This window comes from Notamacropus eugenii, chromosome 5 (assembly GCF_028372415.1).
Source record: "Notamacropus eugenii isolate mMacEug1 chromosome 5, mMacEug1.pri_v2, whole genome shotgun sequence".
Lineage (NCBI taxonomy): Eukaryota > Metazoa > Chordata > Mammalia > Diprotodontia > Macropodidae > Notamacropus > Notamacropus eugenii.
In genome coordinates, this window is record NC_092876.1 from 178,236,200 (window position 1) to 178,260,431 (window position 24,232).

The 24,232-nt window shown below is 40.8% G+C and overlaps 1 long non-coding RNA gene across 2 annotated transcripts in view; it reads left to right on the plus strand.

Moving 5' to 3' along the window:
• Positions 1 to 208: 208 nt before the first annotated feature.
• The window catches only part of LOC140505515 (uncharacterized), a 28,011-nt gene continuing 3,987 nt past the window's right edge, over positions 209 to 24,232 (plus strand). Inside the window, exon 1 of one of the 2 annotated variants that reach the window (XR_011967541.1) lies at positions 209 to 17,285. This is a non-coding gene — a long non-coding RNA (uncharacterized lncRNA). The remainder of the gene's footprint in view (positions 17,286 to 24,232) is intronic. The other variant, XR_011967542.1, reaches the window with a different exon arrangement.

Genomic DNA, 24,232 nt, shown 5'->3' on the forward strand with positions numbered 1-24,232 from the left:
GAGCCTGGGTAGCGCATCCCCTACAGGGGCACACGTGCACGAGCAGGAGGCTCGGGCGGGGCCTCGGGCTCCGGGGAGCCACCAGGGAAAGACGGTCGGGTGGGCCTGGGTCTCCAGGTGGAGGAATCCCACCGCGGGTGGGGCTACGGGGAGTGACGTCCTGGGGGGGGGCGGAGGGCGTCGCTGGGTCGTCAGAGGGCAGCCCACAACCTCTGCGGGCTCACACTGCGCCTGCGCCAAAGGCACACTTTCCGACGGGCGATCAACAACAACTTAAAACAAGTTCCCGTCAGGCACCGCGGCGATGGTCGGACTCTTCACACCCCGGAGGAGGCTTCAGGGCAGACACTTCCGCCCAAGCGCAGCCTTCCCTCCCCTACCCGCCGCAAGACAGAAATTTACTGGCTCTACGGCAGCACATTCTCCCGAGCCGTACTCGGGGATACACGTGACCGACGCAGGTGCAGCCATATTGGTTATGGGCAAACAGAGGTCGTCCTCGTTGCCAGCTCGTTAGTTGAAGGCTAGGCCCTCGTGCCAAATTGAACGGGGCTGGCCGCCATCCTACTTAAGGGCAGTAAAGAATTTGAGTGTACTTGGAAACTGGGATTAGACCTGTTTGAGAAGCCCTGGATCTTTTACCATCTAAAGAGTGGGCGTAGGAACATAGGCACAAAAAAATGAAAACCAAGTTTGAGTAAACGCTCGGGAAAGGAAAGGTACAAAGCCGCAATGAGGCGAAGCTCGTTGGCGGCCATCTTGGATATGGGCAGCTAGCTCCCTCTCGGCGAAATCGGGGAGACCAAGCTTCGCACGCCCAGGAGCTTGACCCCAAAGCTGAGCATGCGCATTTTGACTTTTTTTTCTATTACAGTCATTTCCCTCCCCGATCTCTCTGCCGCGTAGTAGGCACATCAGAAAGTCTTATAAAGGGCTAGCACTGGCGTTGTAACCGTTTGCCAGTCCCCCTACTCGGGGCCCCGAGCCTCCTCCGTATGATGGGAGCATCGGACGGGGTGGGCATTTTAGCGCCTTCCAGCCGTAAGGGGCGGAGGGGGCAGCTGGCATCTCCCCTGGCACCCGCTCGTCGCGTCTTCGATGAACGATCGGCTCTTATCCTTCTAGGACAGGGGTGGCGCGTGAGCCAAGCGGGTCCGGGCTTCCTAAAGGGAAAACCAAACCAAACCGAACCCCTCCAGGTGAGAAGAGTGAAGAATCGGAGAGAGGCCTTTTGGGGAGACTGCCTGGCATCACAAACATGGAGCTGGAAGGGACCTCTGCATGTACAGAGGAGGAAACTGAGGCCCAGAGAGGGGGCGAGACTGGCTCAAGGTCATGCCGCCGGTCAGCCTCGGAGGAAGATTGAAATCCAGGTCTGGTGGGGTTCATTCCGCTCTCCTTTGTGGCTCTAAAACCTAATGGTTCATCTGTCCAGACATGAAATGCCATGTCCTCATTTCTGATGGAGCTGACTTACGATGTGCCTTCCCAGCACTATTTTAATCAGTAATACAAAGGGAATCCTGCCAGTTAAAGCTGCATTCTGTTCAGCAGTGAAATACCACTTCCCCTAGGACATCTTTCCCTTTGCCCCATTGGCAGTGAACCCCGCCTCTCCCCTCCCACCACCCTACTGTGCTTGAACCTCTTCTGGCTTCTCATGCCTTGTTTTATATTATATTATATTTGCATGGGTTTCTCTAACACCATTTTGTTATGGTGCAGTCCCGCAGGAGGCTTCATGACCCCATTGGGCTTTTTGGAGCAGAGATCCCAGTCATTTCTCATTTCCCTCTCCAGCTCCCTTTATACATGCAAAAACTGAGGCCAACAGGGCCAAGTGACTTGCCCAGGGTCATCCAGTTGGTAAATGTCTGAGGCCACATTGGTATTTGTGAAGATGAGGCTTTCTGATTTCCAGTGTGCCCCCTAGTAGTCATAATATCCTCATTGGATTGTAAGTTCCATTAGGATAGAGAAATCTGAACTTTGTATTTTGCCTGGCACAATGCTTTGCTTGAATAGGATATTTAGGAAACGTGTCAAATTACATAATGGAAAGAAAGCTGCGAATGCAGAGCATTCATAGGTTGAACTTGCTGGTATCATTCATATCTACAACTTAAAGAATTCTAATGAAGCAGTCAATCCACAAACATTTATGAAGCATCTATATTTCAAGCATCTGTGTTCGCCTTTGGTGATACAAAATCAACAATTAAATAGTCCTTGCTCTCTAAGAACTGAGTAGTTGATGGGAAAGCCAAAGTGTACATACAAGGTACTTTTCAGAGAGAGGACACATTTGTATGTAAATACCTGGAAAGAAATTTGGACCAGAAAAACCTTCTATGGATGAAGAAATATTTAAATTGGCAAATCACAGCCATAATTTATTCTAAGTATGTTTAAACAAAGTAGTATAATTAAAAGAACTGTATCTTGATTCCCAGACCTATCTCTGACATTTAATCATTGTATGATCCTGAACTACTAACAACCTTTCTGAGCCTCTTTTTTCCTCATCTGTAAAATGAGGATAATAATACAGGCATTTCTTTGCCTAATTCTAAGAATTGTAAGTATATACAAAATTGTAATAATCCAGTCACAATTTTGCATAATTGGAGACAGGAATTAGTAATTTTTCTAAATAGTTTTCACCTCTGTAAAATGATGTATATTTATCATTGTTGAGGCCCAGATCATGGGCTACTGTTCAATTTTGGAAGAACAAAGAAAACCTTATGATATTCTTATAAAGAAATTAACAACTTGAAAAATAAACAATTATGAGTATTTCGAGGGAGTAGGAAAGGCCTCCCTACCCTGGTTAAAGATCAAATCCTGGATGTTAGTCAGTGGAATATGTGTGGGACATAATGAATTGTGGAATTGTAGTGTATAAGCAATGATTCGGGTACCATATATAGTCTTAAGTAAGCAAAGGAGGATTGGGTCAGGATTAGGCAGAAGTTACAACTGAAAGGATACATTGCTTCTTTTTAAAACAATACTTCCGTTGTCTTTGTTAGAACTAAAGCTTGATCCTGCAGTAAGGAGAGATTTGCTTTGTGTGGAAACACCCAGTTCTAACCCAGGTATCCTGGGTGGAGTAGAGAGTAGTGCAGACATTCCAAAGCCAGTGCTCATCTATTTTTGGCATGCTGGTTTTTCAGGTAATAAAAAAGTGCCTGAGGAAGTACACTGGACTCATAAAACACTTTTCTGAGAATTATAGGAGATTAGAACTGGGCCAAATCTGAGACATCATTTTACAAATAAGGAACATTATGTGACTTGACTGATGTCACATAAGTTCAGGGGCAAAGTTGAGGCTGGAATTCAGGTCTCTAGTCCATCCTGTGTTCTTTATACACCACTGCTTTAAGGACAAAAGGCAGGGAAACAGCAAGTTTAGTTATCCTGTTTTGTTAAACTTGTGAGAGCAGGACCTTTTCATTCCCAGTGTCCAGTGCACGACAGGTGCTTGATAAATGCTCATTGATTGATTGGTGACTAAAAACATGGTTTTGTCATCTCAAAATGCACATTTTTATTCTATGAGAAAGTCATTCTCTTTTTAAATCACCACTTTTTTTCTTAAGAAACTTGAAAATGAAGAGTTTCTCCCCTTAAATCAGAATAATTTAATAACATGAAAATGTTTTTTCAGGGGAGAGGCATGAATTATATTTAATAATAACATACCCTATTAATTCTGAAATTATATGATTTAGTGGGATTTATGTTGTTGCAATCTAAAGTTTGCAGAGTATTTTGTGTACATAGGCTGATTTAATCTTCATAACAACTCTAGGGAGTAGGTACTACAGGCAGCATTACCCCCATTTTACAGATGAGGAACCTGAGAATCAGTCATCAGCCAGTAAGCATTTATGAAGTGCCTCCTATGTGCCAGGTACTGTGTGAAGTGCTGGAGTGCTAAAGAAGCAGAAGGTAGTCCCTGGCCTTAAAGAATTTATAGTCTATCAGGAGACTTTGTTGTTCAGTCATGGCCTACCCTTCCTGATTTCATTTAGGGTTTTCTTGGCAGAGATTCTGGAGTGGTTTGCCATTTCCTTCTCCAACTCATTTCACAGATGAGGAAACTGAGAGCAACGGGGTTGAATGACTTACCCAGGGTCACACAGCTAGTAAGTATCTGAAGCTGGCTTTGAACTCAGGTCTTCCTGACTGCAGGCCTGGTACTCTATCCCCTGTGCCACCTAGTTGCCTTCTGGGGAGAAACAACAAACAAATATGTACAAAAAGCTATATACAGGAGAAATAGGAAATAATTAACAGAGAGGAAGACACTAGAATTAAGATAGGTTGGGATAGGCTTCCTGTAGTAGATGGGATATTAGTTTCAACTTAAAGGGAGCCAGGGAAGGCAGTAGGTGGAGATGATGAGGGAGAGCATTCCAAGCATGGGTTAAAGCCAGAGAAAATTCCTGGAACTGAGAGTTGGAGTGTTTTGTTTTTGTAGAACAAACAGGAGACCAGTTTTTGTAGAACAAATGAACTGGATTGAAGACTATATAACATAGTGGGGAATAAGGTATAAAAAGACTCAAAAGGAAGAAGGGGGCTGTGTTATGAATGCCCAAAAGAGGATTTTGTATTTATTCCTAGAGGTGATAAGGAACCACTTGAGTTTATTGAGTAGAGAGATGACACGATAGGACCTAAGCTTTAGGAAAATCATGTTAGTGACTGAATGGAGGAGGCTGGATTGGAGTTCAGAGAGGGTTGAGGTAGGTAGACCCACCAGGAGGCTTTGCCAGTATTCCAGGCATGAGGTGATGGGTACCTGCCACCTCACTGGTGGCAGTGTCAGAGGAGAGAAGGGAGTGTATTTGAGAGATGTTACAGGGGTTAAATCAATAGGCTTTGATAGCAGTTTGGATAATGGGAGTTGAGGGGGTTGAGGGAGGGATAGGAATTCAGGATGACTTCTAGATAATGAGCCTGAGAGACTAGGAGGATAATGTTGCTCTCCACAGTAAAAGGGAGGATGGAGGGGAGGGAGGGTTGAAGGGGAAATGAGTTAGGATCAGGAACACAAATAGCCAACAATTAGCAGGGGGAAAATTGGAACTCTGGCCTAAGTCCAGTCCAATCCATCTATAAGCATTTACTAAGCATCTACTATGTGCTAAGTGGAGATACAAAGACAAAAGTGACCAATTTCTGTCATCTGTCCGGGGAAACTTTATATATGGATTAAAGTGGGGATGGGAAAAGCATTCATCCCATGGAGCATTCAGTGCAGTTACCTTGGCCACTACTGGGAAGCATTCCTATCAAAGACTTGTTGCTTTGGGATGATGCACCAAACTCTGGGTGGGCCCTTGATTTCCCATTTTGTGATAGCTGAAGTGGGGTGGGGGTCTGTAACAAAGCTTCATCAGGTAGAAGAGGCCACTAAGCTGGGAGAAGCAACACTCTCAGTGAACTTTGTAGAGGGAGTTACTCTTCTTTCTGCCTTTCTTTCTTTGCCTGTTCTGTGTAGCAGAGTTCTGTCTCACTAGACTTTGAGGGGGACAGAGAAAGGGTGGCACCCTCAGCAACATAGAATCTGCCAAAACAGAGCAACTAAAGCAGGGGCTAAACTAGGCAAGGGGATCCTGGGCCTCAAGGCCCCTGGCTGCCTTTTCTGCTTTGTTTTTTGTTCTTCCTGAGCATAGGGGACTGAAGAGTGGTCTCTAAAGGGATGTGTGAGTTTGAGAGGTTGGAGATCCTGGGTCCTAGGTTGAAGTTGACTGTCAGCAAGAGGAATTTTTGCATTAGAGGGAATGAGAACCAAGGGTTGGGGAGAAGGAAGAACTCAACCCTCTGACCTGGCTTATGAGAAGTCATAGACTTGGAGGAAATTGTTTGGACAGTGTTGTTGAATACTTTCAGCTGGGTTTGACTCTTCATGACCCCATTTAGGGTTTTCTTAGAAAAGATACTAGAGTAGTTTGCCATTTCCTTTTCCTTCTCCAGGCAAATAGGCTTAAGTGACTTGCCCAGGGTCACACAGCTAGTAGGTGTCTGAGTCTGCATTTGAACTCATGAGACTGAGTCTTCCTGATTCCAAGCCTAGTGCTCTCTCCATTGCATCAGGACAGTGTAGAGCCCATGAAAAAATGTCAAATTTTGATGTAAAGGTACCACAAACTGCTTTTTGTCTTGATGGTTTTAAGTTTCAACCTCTAGGGAAAGAAGACAGTAGTTATAAGTTACAGAATCCTCTTTTTAGTCTCAATTTGAACTTGTCTATGTCAGGTATTTCTTTTGTGTAGAAGAAATAAATGACTCTCATACTTGATTGATATTATACCTTGAGTACCTTTCCACTGCTGCTAAAATTTTGGGGAGACTTTAGACATGAGACAAACCTAAGCTTTAAATAATTTTCCCTAGTGTTCCAGGATAGAGATATAAAGAGTGAAAGTGCAAAAAAAGTAGCTGAGCCATTCTCAATAAAGACCAGGCTCCCCTAGGATTGCACCTGGTTCTTGTGGGAAAGTGTGTCCCGCTTCAGTGTCTTGGACTACAGCAGAGGTTATATTATATTGTTAAATATACATATACCAAAGATATAGAAAATAAATACAAAGTAATTTTTTGTTTTTTAGCATTAGCAACTGGGATGATGAAGAAATGCTTTTTGTTGAAAGTGAAACTTGAGCTGAGTCTTCAAAGGAAACAAAACTAGAGTTCCATTCACTATGCACAGACTCACTTTGTAAAGCTTCTATTTAAATGGGTCCTTTGATTTTCATAATAAACTTTAGAATACAATTTGGATTTGAATAGATCATACAGAAATGAAGAGTTTAAGGCTTGGAGGGGATCCATTTAAAGAAATCGCTTCCAGGAGTTATTACTACTGCGTCAAAGTTCTAAAATAGAAGTATGTAAGATAACCTGGCAGTACACAGTATGAAATAATAACAGCTAACATTTTTTATAGCATTTACTATGTGCCAGGCGCTTTACAATTATTATCCCATTTGATCCTTACAAAAACTCAGGGAAATAGACGCTATAATTATCTCCATTTTACAGATGAAGATACTGAGACAAACAGAGGATAAGTAACTTGCCCAGGGTCACATAGCTAGGAAGTGTCTGAGGTTAGATTTGATCTAAGGTCTTTGACTCGAGATCCCAAACTCTATTTACTGTACCACCTAGCTGCCATCAGAATCAATAATACCCTTTGACCTGTAATTGTAGGTATACCCCAAGACTCTGTTCTGGGCCCCCACTTTTCTTCTTTCTGCATTTTTTCACTTAGTAGCCTCATCAGCTCCCATGGTTTTAATTGTTATCTCCATGTAGATGATTCTCAAATCTATATACAGCCCTACCCTCTATGCTGAGTTCCCATTACAGATCTCCATCTGCCTAGTGGACATTTCAAACTGGATATTCTGTAGGCATCCCAAATTTAACATGTCTAAAATAGAACTCATTATCTTTTCTCCCCAACCCACCCTTCATATGTACTTTTCTATTTTTGTGTTGAAGGCAGCACCATCTTTCTAGTCACCTAGGTTCAAAACTTGTGTCACTAACACCTCAGTCTCCCTCAGCTAGCCCACATAGCCAATTAATTGTCAAATCTTTTCATTCCTAACTTTATAGCATCTCCTGCATGTCCCCTTCCTTCTATGAAAATGGCTGACATCCTACTTCAGGGCCTTATTGCCTTTCAGTTGATTTATTTTATTAACCTCCTAATTAGTGTCTCATCTAGCCTTACTCCAGATCCATCCTCCACACAGCCTCCAGAGTGATTGTCCTAAATTGTGAATCTGACCGTGTCACCTCACCCCCTATACTTAATAACTCTAGCAGCTCCCTAATGCTTCCAGGATCAAATATAAACTCCTGTTTGGTTTTTAAAGCCTTTTTCACAACCTGGCCTCAATCTACCTTTTCTCCCTTAATCCCTTTCCTGCACTCTAGCGTCCAACCAAACTGTGCTGTTCATCATATACAACACTTCATCTCCTAAATGTGCCAAACAGAGAGACAGCTGTGGAACATAAAAGAGTCTGGGGATCCATGAAAATTCTTCAAGTTAGTTCAAAAAGTATTTAACTGCTTCCAGTCACTGGTTAGGAATGGTGGGGTTATGAAAGACAAAGTTACTGGTTTTGAGGAGCTTACAAACATTGGAAGGAGGCTGCCTGGATGTGTATTAATACTTTGTGATGAATGATGTCTTCCCTTCCCCCCAAAAAAATACTCTGGGATTACAGAGTTAATCATTCTTATTTAGTTGCAGATAAGCCAAAAAGAATAATATGGAATTTTACCAGTTGTCTTCGGTTACTTGAGAAATGTAACATTTTTTCCTTTTGTCAGTCTTTTCCCTCCCCCTACCCAAAATAACTCATATCCTTATTTAATCATAATGTGTGTGACTCTTATAATCCCAAAGATGGAGTTCTTTTTGAAATGAAACATGGCATAAACAAGGCAGATGAGTCATATTCATTCAGTGTTATTATAACTGAATATCTTCAGGCCCTCTATCAATCCTTTCCTCTCTATTTATTTGTTTGGTTTTAAAAAGGATTATTGACCCAGTTTTCCCTTGGTGGACCTGTAAATGGGAGACTGGAAGCAGTAAGGATAGATTCAGTGGCCCAGGATCTTTCACTTTCTAAGGGAAATCTTATGCATCACAGGTTGTATTTATCTGGAAGAATTCTGCGAAAGTAATTTGTGTTTCCTGATCCTCCCTGCAGTGTATGTTTGGGCACATGTTCCTCTCCTCCACCTCTCTCAACACACTCATTGCTCCTTAGGGTTTCTAGACCAAAAGCAGGCCTTCCTACCTCAGGACACCTATGACAGCAAGCAAAGTGAGATTTTTTGTTGTTTTCTTTTTGGAGTTCAGTTTCCCAGGCTCAGGCTAAATTGTGAGCATCTGAAAGCTCAATCTCCTTTGAATCTTGACAGTTCAAAGCTGTGCTGAGTTTATATAGGTTTTGTGCCTATGACTCTGAGCCAATCAGGAGTCGAGTCTTTGTTATATATACTGGGAGGTTGGCATTTTATTTTGGGAGTTCACTTATGAGAAGGATCCTGTGATTCCCTGGTGGAGACTCTGAGTGGCTCAGGCCCCTCCATCGCTCCCCCCCCCACCCCGCCACTGCTCAGATATAAAGGCTCTTTCCATCCAGGGGTGTATGTAAAGTATAGAGCAATATTGCTTTCATTCAAGGCAGTAGAGCCCTGTCTGTGGGCCTTTATTTCTTTGCTTATTTTTCTCTCTTTGTTGAATGTAATTAAAAAAAAAGATTGTTGACCCCTTCAACAGCAATCTTTCCTAGTAAAGCAGATCTAACAACCTGTGTTAGCAGCCATCCTGGGTATGCTAGTGTGGTTGCCTTTACAACACCTTTGGTCAACTGTTCCAGAAGACCAGGGCTGTTGCCTGGGGCAGTGATCTCAAACTCAAAATTCTTGTTTGTTTTGTTTCACTTTATAGAAGCTTATTAATCAGATTTGAACTAACAAGGACTTTAAGCTACAGTGACCTTGGAGCCAGCATATTAAGTGAAATGTTGCTTCAGGCCCATCATGGAAGCCCTGAGGAGCAAAGGGTGCAAGCTGAGGGAGGCCTTGGACTTGGAACTTGACTTACTCTAATCTTATTGGAACATAAAGGGCAGGTTAGATGGGAAAAGAAGTTAGAAAAACATAGCCTAAAATGCTGCACTCCTGATTCTCCTCCTGGACTTTATCTTTAATACCCCAGAATCCTGTGCCTGCTGGAGGCTCACTCTAACCCTGGACTTCCATCACTGGAAGTGCCCTCTGCCCCTGTGGTTTCTCTGATTGTCTGGTTCCTCCCAGAATCTCCATTTTAAGGAGGATGCCCAGGTCACCTAGGCCTCTCCAGCACTCCTCCTTGATTTTTGTTACAGCCCCTCTCCCTCACAAATCCATACCACCACTAACTTCTAACTTCACTTTATGTATTGTCTTCCCTTATTAGGTAAGCTCTTTGAGGTAGGGATTATTTCTCTGTTTATATTTGTATACGTATTGTTTTTAGCATGGTATATAGTAAGCATTTAGTAAAGCTTATTGACTTGCATATGCAGTTGAATTAAGTGACAAAAGTCTGGTTGGTTAATGTATTTTTAGGATTTTGGTACTCTGACGCCTTTCAGGCTCCTCTCTGTCCTAAGGGATCATTAGCTGATAGCTGATTATTTAAATTAGCTGATAATATTGTATTGTGTTGTTTTGCTTGTTCTTCATTCTCCAAGATGACCATGACATCAAGATGATGACATGACTTGCAGTTGACTTTGGTTTGAGTGAGGGAGGGCTGTGCAAGGTCACCAACCTCACTTTCTTCTCCATAGCCATCTGGGTCCAGTGGCCTGATATTCATCAGGACGACTGGACGTGGCCCAGGATGCAGTGAGTTGATAATGACACAAAGGGCAAGTCTATGTAACTCTCCTAAACTTCAGTTCTATTAACACCATACCAAGTTTTATTCAACAAACATTTTATCAAGTGCCTGTTACATGCAAGGCACATAAGTGCCAAGCCCACATAGGCATAAGGTATAAAACTACTAAAAGAATGAACAATCCTTGCTCTCCAAGAACTAAAATTCTAATGCGAGAGACAAGTACATATAAAAATGTGTGCAACATAAATATAAAATGAATAAATATAAATATATATGAGGTAGTTTGGGAGGGAGGATACTAGCAGTTGGAGGGGTTAGGAAAGGTGCCATGCAAAATATGCTTGGGTCATTTTTAGGGTTCCATGGGACAGAAGTAAGGAGAGTACATGGTATGTGAGACCACCAGTGCAAAGGCATAGAGAGAATGAATAGAGTTCAGTGTGTGAAGAAAGAGAGAAAATCAGTTTGGCTGGAACTCATATACAATATAATGTCCAGTGAGACTGAAAAAATAGGTTGGAGCTAGGTTGTAAAAGGTCTTAAAAATCAAACAGAGGAGTTTTTATTTTACCATAGAGGTAATAGGAAACCACTGGAGTTGATTGAGTAGGAGAGTCAGATAGCCAGATCTGCACTTAAGGAAAATTACTTTGGCAGCAGTGCATAGGATTGATGGATTGTGGTGGGAAAAGACTTGAGGCATGGAGACCAGTTAGGAAACTGTTGCAATAATCTAGATGAGAGGTAATGAAAGCCTGAACTAAACGGTTAGCCATGTGAGTGGACAGAAGGGGTTGGATGCAAGAGATGGTATTAAGTTAGAAAGAGAAAGATTTGGCAAATGATTAGCTATGTGGAGGGAGGGAGAGTGAAGAGTCAAGTACAATGCTGAGATTAGGAACCTAGGAGACTGGAAAAATGATGTACTTTGGATAGACATTGGGAAACTTGGAAGAAGGGAGAGTATAGAGGGAATAGATTAGTATAGAGTTTAGTTTGGGGTGTGTTGAGTTTGAGATGTCTCTAGGACATCCAGTTTTAAATATAAAACTGAAGCTGAGGGAAGAGACTGAGGATGGGTGTATATGAGATATCTGTATCTAAACCTATCTATTCACACAGAGGCACATTTACACATATTACAGAAACATATGTAGGCATGTATATTATATTTATATATATTTGTATATTATATATGCATATAATATATGTATTATATTTGTATATTATATACGTATATACAATACACACAGGTGTGTATGTATAGGTGTTTCAAAAGTCTTAGTATACTTTTAAGCCACACACACACACACACACACATTTGTGAGTCATCTGCATATAGGTTATGGTTAATTCCATAATGATGAGGTTACCAAGAGAGAAAGTATGGAGGGAGAAGAGAAGGGCTGGTACAGAACTTGAAGAAATACTTGATATGAATGATAAGCCTGGAAAAGAGACTGAAAAAGTAAGGGTCAGGCAGGTAGGAGGAGGACCAGAAGAGAACAGTGTCTCAAAAACCTAGAGAGGAAACAGGATCCAGGAGGAGAGTGCCAACAGTATCAAATGCAGCATTTAGTTCAAGAAGGATAAGGACTGAGAAAAGTCTGTCAAATGAGACATTTAAGAGCTCATTGGTAATTCTACTGAGAACAGGTTCAGTTGAGTGAAATTTGCAAAGGACTGAGAAGCTAGAATAAAGAAAGTGGAAGTAGCAAATGCAGTCAACTTTTTCAAAGGATTTGGCAGAAGAAAGAAAGAAAGATATAATATGGTAGCTTGAATGGGTAGTAGGACATAGTATATTTTTCTTTTTTTAAGGATGAGGGAGATTGGGGTGTGTTTGAAGGCAGTCAGGAAGGAAGCAGGAGATAGGGAGAAGTTGAAGATCTGAGAAAGAGAGGGGATATTTGAGGATGCTATCTGCTAGAGAAAAGGGAAGGGGAGGGATTAGCCCTGGTAAGCAGAAGAGCTACCTCATTTTCAGTGCCTGGGGAAAAAGAACAAGGAGTAGGAGATACTGTCAAGATATTTTTAGATGAAAAGAAGGGAAAGAAATGGCTACAATGAAATGTCTTTAATGTTCTCATTAAAGTGCTAGGTAGATGAGAGTGAGGGAGAGGCATAGGAATCTTGAGGAAGGAAGAGGAATTTTGGAACAGCTTCTGTGAGGAGTGAGATGGGGAATCAATTAGAAAGGAATAAAAGGACTATTTTGCTGCAATGTAGTCCCAATTGAGGTTTCATAACAGAGATTTGTAATGTATTTGGTCAGCACAGTTGTGAGACCTCTTTAAGCTGTATTCAGCTCATGAGTAGGCATGAAGGAGGTGGCTGGTGGGAATAATCTAGGGTTGAGGTTTGGCAAAAGATGAAACAGTAGAACAGGGGTTCAAAGTATTTGAGAACAGAGCAGAGAATGGTATAGAGTTGAAATGAGTTAACCACTGAGGCAAAATTAAAGAGGGATGAAAGTGAAATCATAGTAGGGGCAGTGATCTGAGAAAGTACAGAGGTCTTAGTGAGGACAAAGAAGAGGTGTAGAAGTGTAGGGGAGGTGAAGCATAGGGAGAGGTAGAATGTTTGGAGGTTGTAGCCAGATAGGGAAATGTCAGAATTTCTAATTAGAGAAGTAAAACATTTATGGGTAGTGATAAGATACAATGTTTGACCCTGCCTATGTGTGTCTAAGGTGGAATAAAGAAGTAGGTCATAGGATGTAAGAAGGCTGAGGTGTTAGGAGGTTAGGGAGTCCATCTATGTGGATATTAAAGTCCCTTAGCATGAGGGTACACAGACCATACTCACACAAGATGTTACGACTCCCAATTCTGTGACTTTACACTGGCTGTTCCCCATGTCTGGAAAGTTCCCCCTCCTCATCTCTACCTTTTAGAATCTGTGGTTTCCTTCATGATTTAGCTCAAGTTTACTTTCCGTCTAACAGCTAGTTTCCTCTCTCCCAAAATTAACATTTTTTTGTCCTATATTCTGTATATAATTATGTATTTATGTCTATAAATCATCTATTTATCTGTCTGTCTATTTTTCTTTCTATCTATCTATCTATCTATCTATCTATCTATCTATCTATCTATCTATCTATCTAGTAGCCTATATTAGAATGCAAGCACTTTGAAAGCAGGAACTATTTCACTTTTCTTTTTGTAACCCTTGTACTTAACTTAGTACCTGGCACATAGAAAGCCCTTAACATATGCTTACTTGTTGAGAAAAGGTGCTGTGCTCTTTGAGCAAAGAAGGATGTAACAAAGTAAACGCAGGATGCGCAAATTTGGGATATCCACCCCAAATATTCAAATGGACTGTCTATGCCCAGCCTGTGGTAGAGCCTTCTGAGCTCATATTGGTTTGATCAGCCACAGTCGGACACACTGAAATTTCACTTTACAATGGTGATGTCATTTTGATCCTCTTCGAAAACGAAGGACAACAACCAACTGAACCAATTTGTTGAGAAGGGTGTTGTATCTTTCCCCTCCCATAAAGGCCCCCTAGATCAAGCCTGGTGATTTGTAGCCTAACACCTAGTTAGCAAGAATAATTATTTAAAATAGGAAGTTAAATTTTGTTTCTTTCCTTTTCTCAACCAAACTCCTAAGGGAAAAAAAATCTATTTTGTTATATCAGTTTCCTCTTTTCTTATTCACTTCTAGAGCCACTGTAGTCTGGCTTTGATTTTATTACTCACCCCAGACCACTCTCTCTAGGGTTAACAAGCTTCTCTTAATTGATTAATCCAATACTCTTTTTAGCCCTCCTTTTTGCCCTCTCTGTAGCTTTTAACATTGATAACCAACTTACAATTGCAGGTGACCCAAAGGAAAATTGAAAATTGAATAGTGGATATGTCAGCCCTAGCATATCACCAATGATGATTTGTGAATGAAAAGTGTCTTTAAAACCATTATTACAGAACATATGTGACCAGAAAAGGAAGTGGGTTGTTTATAAAGACAGTTAGAGATAATAAATGGATAGATCTTGTGCTGCCGAGGTAGCCACAAAATATTGAAAGAACTATCAGGGGTAGGGATAGCTTCAGTACATTATATGGATCCTTTATGGAAGATTTACAGATACCTGGATAAGAACTGCACAGGCAAGAGGGGTTTGGTTGAGTTATGATTGGCACTAGTATGGACTAGTATGGCACAGAATGGATTAGCAGGATTCTTTGAAGTGTTTAACTATAGCTGTCCCTCTACTAGATTAGAAGGTGTCTTCCTCCCCTTCCCTTGTACTTACCACAGTATTCTTTACATGGTAGATATTGAATAAATGTTTGAGTTGCACATAATAGTTAATTAATAAATATTTATTGAGTTAAAATGAATTGTTTGACTTGCCTACCTAATAGTGTGGTAAATGACCATTGAATTTAGACTTCTTTATCTATCCACTTTCTTTTTTAATACTAACCTATACTTTTAAAATACTATTTTCCTTTACATTCAATAATTCGAATGTAAGAATTTGAAGCATGTCCAGTAAGAATATAACTTCCTTCTAAACAAAGGGTCTCTTGGATCATTTTTCTTGTAACAAATATGCTTACCTGCCTGTAGTTCTGAGCGATATCAGGTCTGTCCTACTCCTATCCATAGACTCTACAACCTATGCTTGAACTGAAAAGAAATTTAACAAAAGAAGTGGAACAGAAGTGCCTTTAGATAGGCTGTCCCTTTTTATAAATAATGTAAGGAGATAGTATTGGGGGATCAAGTTCCTATTAACCCTTACCAAATTGAATGTCATTTGCTCTTATTCAGGGATTAGGGTGTGGAGGGGGCTTAGAAAAGTGCCCCAGTTTGGTAGTGTTTCTGTTGTTGTTTTATGTAGCAGGACTTATTAAATCAAATCCTCTCTTAATTCTTGTCCAGTATAATAGAGGGTGGGCCTGAATGGCAGGTTATAGTTCCTTAGGAACAAATTTGCAGGAAATGAATGAATAATGAATGAACAAACAAATGGATGAATGAAATGATTGTTGAGGCCTGATAATAGAGTGTGTACAGTAGGCAATGAGTCTTTGAATATACTAGCTCTGGGCATTTGATTCATGTAAGCAAAAAAGACTAACAGAAAATAAGCATGAGGAGAGAATTACTGAAAGGGGGGCACTGGAAACAATTTCCATTCAAAGTACTCCCTAAATCTCAGCTCCAGCCGCTTGTTCTTTGTAACTTCTCCCTTTTAGAGAATAGATAGGCTGGGAACTCACCCTAAGCAATGAGGATGGCTTCAGGACAATAAGAAAGCTGGCTTCCTGAGAAGCAATTTATCTATTTACAGCAGAGTTTCAGATTTGTATAGATCAGAGACTGGGTTGGTTGGAAGGGTTCCATATGTCACATGGGATCCTATTTTGGCTAACTGAGATATTAAAAGAATACCATGAAATACACTTTTAATGCAATTTGGGATAATCCAGAGAAACTAGGTCTCCAAGTTATAGGATGCAGCTAGCAATAAGCTTATCCTAAGGCCTTTGCCTAGATCCTTCAATTTCTCTTCTTTTTTCTTCCTAAATATAAAATGAAGGAAATGATCCCTGAAGTAGAGGTGGAAAGATAATTGCAGATTCGTTAATAAATATTTATAGCACCTAGCATAGCATTAGACATATGGTAGATGCTTAATAACTTCTCAGGTGCCTTGACCCTTGACTTGATTTGCACAGGCAGAGCTATAATGACAAATTCTCTTATCTCTCTAGTCAAGGTCTCTGAATTATAAGAGGTCTTTAGAACCAGGAGAGGGCATGCTTAGAAGATGTCTCACATCTATTTAAGGCCTCAGCCTCAAGGCATAGGGGGAAGTAGACTGCTAAGCCATAACAGATCCTGAGTTGAAGGTACTGGTAACATTGCTTTGGGGGCCCTGGTCAAATATAAGCTCTTTGAGAGCTTAGGGAATGCAGGATATCTTCTTCCAAAAGCGAATCCTTGCTGTCTCCCACATAGGTCCCTCTGTCTTGGGTGATTTGGGCATGCACAGCAGCATCCTGTAATATACAGATAATACAGCACAATGTCCTATCAAGTATCCTGACTTCCTAGGATACTAAACTCAAGTCTTTCCTTACTCCATTCCATCTTACATTCAGCTACCAAAGTAATTTTTCTAAAATGAAGATCTGACCATGTTACTGCCCTACTCATGTGATTCCATTGGTTTCTGTTACCTCTCAGATAAAACATGAACTCCTCTGTTTAGCTTTTAAAGCCTTTCACAACCTGGCCCTAACCTATCTTTCCAGTCCCACACTCTGTGATTCAACCAATTTGGTTTTCCTTACATGCTACACTCTCCCTTTCATCTCTTTGTCTTTGCCCTTGCCATCCCCCATGCCTGGAATGCACTTCCTTTGAAAGAAAATGGTAATGATGAAAGGTACCATTTCTGAGATGCACCTAAAGCAGTCCTCAGTAGAAAAATTATATCCCTAAAAACATATTAACAAAATCAAAAAGGAGAGGATGAAGGAGCTGAATATTCATTTTTAAAAAATAGAAAGCCAACAAATAAACAAATCTAAAATAACCATAAAAGAAATATTAAAAATTAGGGAAGAAATAAATAAGCTAGAGAAAATCAAGCAACCATATTGACTAGGTTCACTACAAATTTATGCCACCTAATCTTAGTTGGGCCCTCACCACTGCCCAGTAATCCTTTTATTCTTTTCTGATTATCCTTCTCCATCAAGGTCTCCATAGTGGCTACGCATCTCCTCTCTCCTCAACTTCCTGTGTCATCTGCTCCACAGAGTGCTCAGCAGAGGACCTTGCCTCCTACTTTCCTGAGAAAACAAAGGGTAAAAGATGCCACTCCTCCCCTACTTCACACTTCAAAACTGCTGGTTAAATCCTCTCCATCTTTGCTCCAGTGTCTAATGGTCCTTTTTGCCACATCTAGATCTATTTGTGTTCATCATCCTATTCCCTCTATCTACTAGAAGTTTATCTTATTCATTTCCTTTTCCCCCCTCTCATTTTAGTCTTTTCTTGTCCATAATCTTATTTCTTATCATCTACAAATATCCAGATTTCCCCCTCCCACCTCCTTCATTTAGCCCTCGAGCTATCCTTTAATATCTCCTTTCACAGCAAAACTCCCAGGCTATTTATTTCCACTCCTTTCCTCCATTTCCTCCCTCCCCAGTTCCTTACAGTTCTGGCTTCTGAACCCACTTAGCTGAAATAGTTTTCTCCAAGGTTGCTATCAATGATTCCTTAACTGTTATGTGGTTTCTCTTGGTTTTCATTCTACTTGCCTGCTCTGAAACTTTTGACCCTGTCCGCTATCCCTCTTCCTGTACATTTTCTCCTTTCTTCATTTCTATTGCTCTCAGTTCTTCTCCAATGCCTGACCAATGCCCCTGTCTCCTTTGCTAAACACTCTTCCTTTTCCTGTCCAGTAAATGTGGCCATTCCCCCAAACTCTGTCCTAGACCCTTCTCTCATTTTTCATTACACTTTCTCTGTTGATGTTCTTATCAGCTCTCATGGGTTCCATTATCTCTATTCTCAGATAATTCCTAAATCTACAGAATAGTAATTCTTATCTTTTCTCTGAATCCCAGTGTTCCATTAGCAGCTGTCTGCTGGATCTCTCCATCTTTATGTTCCATAGGCCTCTTCAACTAATGTGTCCAAAAATGGAACTCATTGTATTCCCTCCCTCCAAACTTGCCTATTTCTGTTGAGCATATCACCCTCCTTCTCATCCAGGTTTACTGTATTAGGGACCCCCTTGACATTTCCTTTTCCCTTCCTCTGCCTGTCCCCCATCCATCTTATGTTATCATGTCTTATCAATTCTACTTCCATGATATTTTTCACATCCATATCCATCTCTTCAGAAACATAGACCCTACCTTAGGTTTAAGCTCTCATCACTTCTGGCCTATCCTGTTACAATAGACTCCTAATTTCCAATCTCTCTCCTCTCCAATTCATTCTTTACACAGATGTCATATTGATATTTCTAGGTCACAAATCTGAACATGTCACTTTTCTATTAAAAATATTTAGTGACTGTTGCTTCTAGTATAAAATACCGATCCTTAGCCTGGCATTCAAAGCCATACACAATATGTCTCCCACTTACCTCCTCTCATTTCCTATTATTCCCTTTCATACTCTGTTGTAATCAAACAGGCCTGTTAGTAATTTCCCATATATGACAGTCTCTCTTCTACATAGGTGGTTCCCTATATCTGTAGCTATAATGACATAATATTTGTAAGGTGCTGTGCACATCTTAAAGCTCTACAAAAGTGCTTATTATTGCTATTATGACTTCCTTTAGCTCTGTGTATTAGAATTCCTAGTTTCTTTCAAAACAAAACTCAGGTGTTATCTCTTACATCAGTCCTTTCCTGAGATCCAGTTGGTAGTGCTCTCTGCCTATGGAAAATATACTGTATGTACTTTGTATTTACTTGATCTCTATACATGCAGAATGGAAGCTTCTTGAGCTCGGTGGTATAGTGGATAGAGCCCTGGGCCAGGAGTTAGGAAGACTCATCTTCCTGAGTTCAAAGCTGACCTCAGATATTTACTAGCTGTGTGACCCTGGGTAAGTCACTTAGCCCTGTTAGCCTCAGTTTCCTCATTTATAAAATGAGCTGGAGAAGGAAATGAAAATCCACTCCAGTATTTCTGCCAAGAAAACCCCAAATGGGGTCACAAAGAAATGGACAGAATTTGTTTTGTTTCTCTCTGCATATTTGTCACAAGTATTGTTTTTTTTTTCTTTTTTCAGTGGGAGTGGTAGTGGTAAGGAGAGAAAGTAAATGTTTGTTAATTTAAAAAATATATGTATATGTATATATACATACATATATATATGTATATATATATATAAAATTTAAAAAAGAAAGTCCCACCTATAACTTAGCCATAACCTACCTTTCCAGCCTTATTATATGGTATCCCCATTCATTCTTGTGTTTTCTTACCCATGACATTCCATCTCTCCTATCTCTGTGCTTTTCGCAGTCTGTTCCAAATATCTGGAATACATTCCTTCCTCATTTCTATGTCTTAGAATCTCTAGTTTCTTTCACATTTAACTTAAGTGCTGTATCTTCTACATGAAGCCTTTTTAAATTCCTTCAAGTTACTAGTAGTATCTCTTCACCAAAAAGTACCTTGTTTAGTGAGACTGAGATTTTTCACTGGCCAAAAATAAGTTGATCAGCCTTTGTTTCTGACAGATGCATTATAAAGAAAGGAACTCAGATTAAGGTCTTGGAGGATATTGCCTTCTCAGGTTACCTTTTGTCCTGGATCATATTTTTTGCTTCTAAGCCAGAGAGGATCTTGGGTTAATGTAGAAGTGGTTAACTAGTCAGCCAGCTTAGCATGTATTAAAGCTATAATAACACTACCTAACCATTTATAATAACTACCTAAGGATGGTTATCCAAATCAGAGGACTTTGATCTCTGACCTAGATATAGAAATAGAAAGCCCTACTTTTAGCCTTAGGATGTTCTACCAGCCTGGCAAATCTACTTCTAACTTCCATGGGAGAAGTAGCAGGTGCAGGAGAAGGATTTGGGCCTAATAATAATAAGGTAATTATGGACATGATTTGGAGAATTTTAAACTGGTGAAGTGGGTCAGAGATAGAATTTGGGAGAAATTGAGGACAATTTGAAGGAGAAGGATCTTTAGGCTCAGATTCCAGTTCAGGTTCTATTTCCAGTTGAGAGAAGAGTAGGAGCAAGGATATTTAAGGAGGAGAATTTGAAGAGCCTCAAGAATGAAAAGAGGAAAGTTGCTGGCACAACAAAGCCAGATAAGAAAAGAAAAGCAAACTGATAGAGTAGATCAAGTTGAACCTAAAAAGAAATTGGTACAAGGCTAGTGTTTCACCCTCACTTCCCCACCAGCCATTTAACCATCAACCAGAGTTACCATTGCCTGCCAACACATGCGTAACTCTTTGACTGTGTTCCCCACCCCTATCCCTACTTTCCATTCAGTGCTCGGGGCATGATAATTAAATCAATTTATTTACCTATTCTTCAACTCACCATCTCTGTGAAATAGTTACAGTGCACATGGAGAATATCATTTGGCCCTTATTAGGCAGATAAGTTATCTCACACATACCCACCCAATAAATATGAACTTTTCATTCAGCCTGCTCCTTTATGGAGGTCTTGGAGTGAGGGGATGAAATTTTAAAGGAAATAGGTTTGATAGATTGCTACACACTATAATCAGCTTGCCTCAATGGCAATTAGATCTTACCTTCAGAATGGACTCCCATCCAAATGGCTTCTGACTTGATTTATGATCATTGTCCTCTCTCTCCCCCAACTTGATTAACTATATAGGTATGGACTGATCAACTAGTGATCAACTCAAATTTTGTGTAGGAGATGTGGGTAGTTATGGGTTGGGCAAATACTACTGTCACTTTGGGAATGAGGAGAAAGAGCACAGAGCCTGATGCAATGCTAGGTGGACAGAGGGTGGTGACACTCTTTCCTGGAATGAGCATTGGTTGTGGATCTTGAAACACAAGATTGATAAGAAAGTAATTGATGACCAGCCTTTGAGGATGCTAGTAAAATTGGACCATGAAAAATAGCAGCAGGGTACTAAGGGTCCTTCAGTCTTATTCAAGACTAAGATATTCCCTAGAGCCTATGACCCATTTAGATCATCCACTGGGTTTACAGAGGGCAGACCACAGAAAGAAAAGGTATCATAAGGTCTCAGGAGTCAGTAATCATGTGAGCCCTTTTGTCAACTTCTATTTTGGCAGAAGTTGGATAGCTAGAAAGCTTGGTGGATAGAAAGCCAGGAATGAAGGCTCATCTTCCTGATTTCAGATCTGACCTTAGACACTTACTAGCCCTGTGACCCTGGGCAAGTCATTTAACCCTGTTTGCCTCAGAACCTCATCTTTAAAAATGAACTGGAGAAGGAAATGGCAAATCATTCTAGTATCTTTGCCAAGAAAACCCCAAATGTGGTCCCAAAGACTCAGACAGGACTGAAATGACTGAACAATAACAACCACTACAGTATATGGGGTTGGGGGTGGGTGGAGAAAGAGCATTTATATAGTGCCTGTTGTATGCCAGTGTCTGTGGTAAATGCTGTTCAAATATTGTCTCATTTGATCTCACAACGAGACTGTGAGATAGATGCTGTTATTACCTTCATCTGACAGGTGAGGAAATTGAAGCAAACAAAGAAACTGAAGCAAACAGCTGGGAAGTGTCTCCTGACAGATTTCAGCTCAGGTCTTCCTGACTTCAATGCTTTATCCATTGTGCCACCTAGCTGCTTGATACAAGTTATAGTATTATGGGTGGGACCAAAAAGAAAGCTTGCAGTTACCTGAACCATCCTATGTAGTTAACACTAAACAGTATTGGGTTCCAGGGGTTGGAGGTGGTGTTCCTGTGTGGAAAGAGCAAAATATATTTCTTCTCTAATGATAGAGATGAGGAAATTGCAGTACTCTGTTACACAAGTTCTGCTTAAAACAACATGATAAGGATGATTAGGAGCTTGAATGGTGCTTGGTAGTTTATGGTGGATGACAGGGAGCTGAAAAAAGTCAGTATGCCTATCACTACAGGTGGTATACGTGTCAGTGTTATAGACCAGGTAGTCTAGGGCCAAGGTGAGAGGTGTGGGATTAGTGACCTCATCAATGCTCTTCTATTTCTGTGATTGAAAAAAGTCAGGAACAGTTTGCTTTTACCTGGGAAGGGTTACAGTATACTTTCACTGTCCTTCCCCAAGGCTACCTGAATTTTCCCTCATATCAACACATTCTGAAAGGAGATTCTGTCTGCCTGAGGCTGCTGATGTCCATTATTGCATTGATGGCATAATATTGACCAGACTAGATGAGGCCCTAGTGCTTGAGGACCTGCATCTGATGGTGGCTTAAATGACAGACAAGCGTTAAGAAATCAATCCTAAGAAATCCAAAGTCTTTCTTCATTAGTCAAGTGTCGAGGAATATAGTGGCTGAGGAAAACTCAGAGAATCCTGGGCACAGTTTTGAATAAACTACTGATGCTTACTTCTCCTGTGTATAATAAAGAAACCCAGAGATTTAGAAGACCCTTCTGGTCTTAGAGAACACATATTTCTCACTTAAGTGTCCAGATGGCCCCCATTTACTGACCTACCTTCAAGTGAGACTCAGAATAGGCTACCACTCTAGAAGACCTAAAAAGGCTATTCAGTAGTCTTTGGGCTCTTATGACCTTGCAAGACTCATGGAGGTCTCTGTCCATAAAGACCAGTCTGAGTTGAACTCTTGGTATGTACCAATAGGTAGCCAGAATAAGTGACTATTAAACTTCAGGCACTTCAAGTTCCTCATAGTAGTCATTCATTATGTCACTTTTGAGAAGCAGTTGCTCACCTCACCTATTACAGGATCCTAGTACAGATTCCTAGAATCATACAATCACCCTTTGTCTGTACAAATAGTGGGCAGCCAATAGATGCCAACTATGAATTTGATGGCGAAAGATAGCCCCTCTAACAACATGAGTGGGACATAAGAAGCTTCTGTTGTGAAATGTAAATGGTAAATGGAAAAATCACATTCTTCCTGTGTTAGTACCTTTCACAAAAAGGTTGTAACTATGCCAGAGATTAAGCCCTCCAATCCAGGTACTAAAACCCTGTATGCTTCACTATCCCAATCCCCCCCCCCCCCCCACCTATAAAGACCTAGTTCCTGAGGAATGCTGTTGTGTCTGATTTAGTTTTAGCTTCATCCTCAATGAGAGAAAAATATGCAACTGGACTTCAATGGCCACTAATTTGGTAACAGGAAATGCCCTAGGGAATGAGGATCATGGCTCCTCCTCCCAGTGGGCTAAGCTTCAGGTTGTATGGGTGGCAGGTGACTGCACCTTGAAGAATGGAGCAGATTCCTGGGTGGTGGCCTTGGGGGCTGACAAGGAGTGGTCTAGGGCCTGGAGAGAACAAGAATGGAAAATCATTTTGGGATTAGGACCAATGCAGGAATATTGCTGATGCCTTCTCCTGTATACAATAGTTTATAGGGCATTCAGCACTATCAGATACATCATATGCTCTTGGCTGAATTAAATACCAGGTTGTTGTAGTTATAAGAGCAGGTTCCAAGGAGTAGGTTTATTGCCAGTCTAGATGCTGGAAGTGATGATGCCCTGTTGTACTGGGCATGAAACCATTTAGTTTCCCTAAAGAACTATTCACATACAGCTGGGATTCTTGTGTCAGTTGGAGCACCCACCTAACCTAAGTGACCCTCAATCTTTCCCCAACTGGAAAAAAAAAAGACTATTATAAGATAAGAGATTTGTCCCTGCTAGTCAACAGCTACTTCATCATTTACCTGCCTACCCAGGTCAGTTGTCAAAACTCCCAAGAAGTCATACCTGTGACAAATCAATGCTGTCCTGGGAAGGGCAAAAGATCTCTCCTCTAATGGTTTCTAGGACCCAATCTCTGATCTTGAGGAAGACTTGACTTGTTAAGAGTGGAGTGCTTTTGGAAATAGTTCTAGATGATCAATTTCCAGTTCCTTTTTTCCAGAGTCACCTGGGCCTTGAGATCTTTGACCCTCAGAAGGGAGAAGGGGAAAGTGAATAAGCATTTAATTAGTACCTACCATGTGTTAAGCATTGTGCTAAGAGCTTTTTACAACTATTGTCTCATTTGATCCTCACAACACGCCATTGAGATAGGTGTTAATATTATCCTCATTTTACAGCTGTGG